The sequence below is a fragment of the Bemisia tabaci genome, chromosome 4 (genome assembly GCF_918797505.1).
Source record: "Bemisia tabaci chromosome 4, PGI_BMITA_v3".
NCBI classification, from domain to species: domain Eukaryota; kingdom Metazoa; phylum Arthropoda; class Insecta; order Hemiptera; family Aleyrodidae; genus Bemisia; species Bemisia tabaci.
The window spans coordinates 58,958,097-58,964,096 of record NC_092796.1 but is presented as its reverse complement, the minus strand read 5'-3'; the positions used below and the strand labels follow the sequence as shown (position 1 = coordinate 58,964,096).

At 39.3% G+C, this 6,000-nt stretch overlaps 1 protein-coding gene across 2 annotated transcripts in view; it reads left to right on the top strand.

Annotated features, from left to right (window-relative positions):
* Window positions 1-287: 287 nt before the first annotated feature.
* The window catches only part of mAChR-B (muscarinic acetylcholine receptor), a 210,965-nt gene continuing 205,252 nt past the window's right edge, over window positions 288-6,000 (top strand). For both annotated transcript variants that reach the window (XM_019059487.2, XM_019059486.2), the window contains exon 1: window positions 288-1,053. The gene's annotated coding sequence lies outside the window, so the exon portion shown is untranslated. The remainder of the gene's footprint in view (window positions 1,054-6,000) is intronic.

Genomic DNA, 6,000 nt, shown 5'->3' with positions numbered 1-6,000 from the left:
CCCCCCTGGATTCAACAGGGGTTGGAGGAGGGGTGTGACAATACTGAAGCGTGACGGTGGAGGTGCCAAAAACTTTCGTCTCATGTAAGGTTACAGAAAAGAGATGGCATGTCGCTTCGCACAGGTGGTCTTGGGTGGCGAGCCAAGAGATCCCTCACGACGGGCGCGTGCCTCTCGTCGTCATGGCAACTCAAATGTAAACGCCGTGTTTTAGCGCAAGTCAACTCTCCCGTAAAATCTCGCGCCTCCAATTTTAAGCTGAAATTCAGTCACCAGTTGTCCCCGGTCGCGTGCCGTCCAGGCCATCGGCGAAACCCCACCACCCCCCACCCTCTTTGGGCGTGCGAGACGCGAGCGATTCTTACTGGAGTTTTGGTCATCCTCGTTGTGGACGATTATTTTCTCTCGTTGATGAAATTTATATCCAAGTTTTCATAACTTCCATTGAAATTTTTTTGGATGACATGCCTTTTTTTCCCACGCAATGAGGAAAAAACCGGTTACGAAGTGACATTTCAAGAGACTACCTACGTGTAGAGGGACACTTCCTGAAAGCGATGGTCGTTCGTTCCGATCAGGCCCTCCGATCATGCTGCGAGAATGATGTGCGCAGATTTTTAGGGAAACAGTGCGCGATGGTTCCCCTTTAGCACGACAAAGCTCGGAACAAATGGTCAGCCCGGACCATTTATTTCATCAATGATCTAACCAAGCCCAGAATGTCGCTGAAATAAAATCGGAAACAATATTTTCATAAAATGAATGTGGGGACGGGTTTTAAAAGTAATGGTTCCCTCCGTGGGGCAGGATACATTGAACTGGGAGGATTAATATCCGTTGGAAAATGTCAGCATTCTATTTTTCGTGAAGTTATTTCTGTGTGCCAATTCACCAGTTGACGGAATAATCCGTATTTTGTAATTTTTTTATTGATTTATTTTGTTTATATTTTTAAGTGGCGACAATACTCTTCATTAGCAGATCTTAGTTTGATTTCAATGATGTATACAATTCCATGCGCTCGTTGAACGATAAATAATAACACATTTAAAGGTAAGAATATTTTCATAAATATATGCTATGGTTGAGTCATGATGAATTGAATTAGTGAGTTCGAAAACACACTAACTCGGGTTTATTCGATTTTCACTTTTTTTACGGTTTAGTAACACTTATGGATAGAAGCATCTGCACGCAAAAGGAAATTTCGAAATTGGAATCGCAAGTGCTCAAAACAGAGCGACGGGAAAAGGGGAGAATCGAAGTATTTCATTGGAAATACCAATTTTTGGCCATTTCAAGGGAAACGGGTGACTATCCGATTTTCCGGTTTTCTTTTTTCGGTTCAGTATACCTTGTATACCAACAAGTTATATTAATATTCAAGCGTTATTCAGGTCGAAAAATATAAATTTTTCAGGGCGGACTATAAGAAATCAGTATCTGAAAGTCGGTGAGAACGAAAAAACACCAACTTGGAAATTTTTAAACGCTTAGTTCTCTATCATCAAACATGGTGTATCGATTTCAACTTGGTGTTTTACAGAGTCTCTAAGTGCTTGTCCTTTGGCACCAAAAAGGTTTTCCTTAAACTAACTTCTTCGCCCGCTGCGCAGTTTTAGGTGTTTCCTGAACATTTTTTTTTCCGAGTTGGTATGTTTTCGAACTTACTGATTCAATTCAGAATGTGGGACATTACCGGGTTTCACGCTCCTAAACATGACAGTTCACACATCCACATCAGAGATTATCTTCCGTATCATTTTCTTCAGGGCGTCAAGAAATGTTAGTCTTTCTGTGTATATTGGAGAAAATCAGTTGCATTTACATTGAGGTACAGGTGTTCATTTTTTCTCTCAAATTTATTTTGCACATTCAAATCCAACCAGACAAACAACTAAACAAGAGACATAATGTAAGGGAATATTTTTTTGGTTTTCACAATAGCAATCAGTCTACAAGTCTGGTACCTTTAAAACGTTTTTTTTTCTTCTTTTTCATAAAGACCGCTGGAATCCTCTCTTTTTTGCTATGAAAAAGGAAAAAGGGAAGTCGAGTTACATTCATCAGCATAAGACATCTTTATTACTACCTTGCTTCTATGCCGTGGTCGTAAATTTTGAGAGTTTTCTTCCGCGAAAGACTGCAAGCTCCGAACCTCTCATTCGAATCCTTTGGGGGAGGGGCGGGGTGGGAGCTAAAATTAACAATGTTAAACATATTGAGACATCTCTAAGCCGTATAGATCCTGGGAATTGGAAGGCTGAAAAAAGCTTAGATTTTCCTGTTCTAACGATATATGGATTACATTTTGCCAAAAGGAACCATTATTTCTGGTCCATTTTAGAAACAACATACATGCCATTGGTTTTCCTATGCAGATAAGTACTTTTATGGGAGAGCCAGAAATAGTGGTTCCTTATTGCAAAATGTAATCCATATGTAGGTACAATAGATTTATTTCATCCGTATGCAAACATTAACATGATAAAATTGAACAACACAAAATCATAAACAATTGATAACTAAAATTACGCATGTATTAATGTGCATAGGGAGAATTACACCGAAACAAAAAGTGAAGTTGGATTTAACATTCTGGATGTAAAAAAAAGTGTGCGAGAACTTATAAAATGCTAGTTACCCGCTACAACAGTTGATTTAGGAATGTCAAGATGTAAAATTAACTACTGTAGCGGATAATTCAGCAATTCTCGCATACTTTTTTTTACATAAAAAATGTTATATTAAACTCACTCTTTTTAGAGGTACATTGAATAAAATGTGAACGATTTAAACGGTTCGATGTAGTTTGACTGTAAATAATAAAACATACTCGAGCACTATTTCGAGGTGAAATCCCTATGAACAAGACCTGATTATAATTATTACAAGTAGGTTCAAAGAGTAGTCAATATTTTGCTATTCAAGCAATTTCAGCCATGCATGTGCCAATTCGTAACCGGTCAAGGTTGCTTTGGTAGAGTTGTAAAGGCTTAATGAATTTTTTCCCCGACAAAATCACTCCGATTTTGTTCCATGCCACGAGCAATTATAAGGAAAGTAGGAGGATCAACCCTTTTCCTTCCTTCGAGGCCAGGGACGGAGATCAAATTAAGACTCGCATTATTACGAGTCATTTTCAAAGCAAAATCCACCGCACAAGAATTGTTTTTTGAAAAGAAAAACGCACTTTCCAATTCGGTTGTAAATTCTGTCATTTTTTATCGGTTCTAAGAGTCATCGATCATATTTTTAATGCCTCTTAAACAGTTTATTAGGTGATTTTTTTATTTATTTATTTTTTTGTTGTTGAAAGAGAGATTTTTTGGCTTATATTCCTTTTAGAATTCACAACAACCTACAGTGGGGTGATTTTCGTTTGATAGATACCTTCCAGTTGTCCCTACACATTCAACTCAGATCGTCGTTTTCGTCACGAAAGAACGTAACTCCATTTCAATGTTGCCAAATTTCCCCTCGCAAATTGCACAACAACCAGGAGAGCCTTGAGCGCGTTTAAGTGATAATTTCAATGATTTTTGTTTAGATTTCCTGCAAATATTAGACTAATTTTGAATAAAAATTGCTCAGGTACATTTTTGTAAGATTCACTAATTGTTTGAGTCAATTTAGCAACTTTGGAATCAGTGTTCACCTGAAACTCACCTTTGAGTTTTAGAAGCCATACGGCGCACCAAGCCAGATTTTTAGGCACCATGGAAGATTTTTTAGGGACCGAATCGACTTTTTGCCTGTATATTGCGGCGCATTTAGTGAAAAGTTAGACGCATGATGTTTTCGTAACAGAACTAGTATGTAGCTGTGACTTGGGGAGGACAAACAAAAGCACTAAGAATGAAATCGCGAAGAATAGAAACAGCTTCCACTTGTAGTGCTAAAAATTCTGAGTTTTTTTTTTACTTCAAATAGATTTTTTTTCTTCCTGTATGTGACTTCCTATGAAAATCCAGATTTTTAGGGGCCACGTTGGCGCAAAGCCTTTATTTTTTAGGCGCATTTGGCGCGTTGGCACCTGTGAGTTTTGAAGACTGTTGGAATGGAGTTACCTTCGTCCAGGAGACGACGAGATGGAAATTACCCTCCCTGAGCCTGTGAAAGAAATGCGCGAAGCTGAGGTTGGTACTCCGAGCGGAAAAGTGTAAGGAGACCTCGACTTTTGGCACGCCCTGTACACGATCGATCATGCATCAAGCTCATTATGTAGGCTCATTAGGGTTGTGGCGACTCTGGGTACAAGCTATGATTATTAAGCTCGTTTCGTGCATTTCAGAAATCAGTTCGATAGGAAACAAGAGGAAAAATCCCGGCTCGTAGATTTAATTTACTCGCGTTCGCGCCACCAAGGAAAATCGGCAAATAACTGTCATCATATATATACACGAGAGCCCTTGACTATTAAAGTTTTGCGTGCTTATTTTGTTCTGATTTTCTCGCGTGTATTTGCGAAACCGCCAAGGCTCTCCAAATAACCTCGGTAACGCATATTACTAACGTATGTCGAAGGAATACGGACTACATTTTGCAATTCGGAAATATACTTCCTGGATCGGTTTAGGAACAACGTATGTACAATTGGTTTTCCTGTGTACGTAATTGTTTATACGAATGAGCCAAAAATTATAATTCCTAATTGCAAATCGAAGTCCAATCAGCAATCGCTGGTAAATTGCAATCTATTTGTATTTAATAAACAATTGTAAAAATTCAGAGGGAAGGAATCAAGATAGAAAATACCAATTACAAGTATTGCTTGGAATTAAAATAGACCTTTTCTTCTTCTTTAATGCATGGTTCAAGCTAGCGCACTCTCGAGTGTGTGTAGTGAAATCAGTTATCCTAGTTGGGTTTGGTTTGGCTGGGCAACTAAAATAACTTCCTGGCAAAGCGGAGAGTATCGTCAGGATTTGAAGGGACTCCAAGCCGAGGTCGTGTCTCGACGATCTTTACCCATGAAATCTTTACTATATTGATGTACATCATTACAATTTGATGAATTAACACGCATGCACGCCGCCTGCAAATCGATGGCGATTGCTGATTGGTTGCAACAGACACGAGTACGTGGACTTTCTCCAAAATAGATAATCTTTCGTTAGGATCGGGATTTCCTTTGTAGTATCACATTTTCCGATGAACAGAGCTTCGAATCGGCAAGCCACTCTCGTCAAAATTAAATCGAGCTAAAATTTAATTTGTTCAGGAACTTTTTTTTAAATTTGGTCACACTGGCTTCCGATTAATCAGGAAACATGTTACATTCCTCTAAAATTAGACCTTCGTTCCAGAGCAACAGAGCGTAGTTGGCCTCAACAGGCCATTCACGCTCTGTTGCTCACACTTGAGCTGATGAGACTCTTACGATCTGTGAGTCGTAATTACGAACTTTTTCCGGACTCAACGGTCCGCGTTTCGGATGCAGTGACCACAGTTACAAATCCTGAATCCGGAACTTAGGACCTTTTTCTTCGTACTGAAGCTCTGGTCACTGAACCATGATCACAGACAATAAGTTTGTTATGCTCACACCGTTCATCCATTCCATTCGTTTCGTTTCAGTCTTGGCAGGGTATCTGAAATAAAATGCTGATCTTTATATTTGATCCTTATTGGTTCCATCTCCCCGGCTGAAAAAAGTAGTGTACTGTACCTCATACGCACAATGTGCACGCTGGAATAGAGACGTTGCATGTGTGAGGAATTTGCAATTTGACTAATGATTCTTATGTAAAAGTTTGCGAGAAACACGATGGTTTTCTCTGAAATCAACTCCCAAGCTCAAAAAAAGCTCTCAAGTTGAGGACAAAATGGAGAGGATATCCCACGCTATCCTGAGAGTCCACCTCTACATCAAGACAAGCTCTCCATGCAAAGATAGGGAGCAAATACATTGACAGGGCTGCCACTTTATTTGGGGACTCTAAAACTGAAAACACAGCATCACTGCTAATGTATTTGCTCCCAGACTTTGCATTGAGA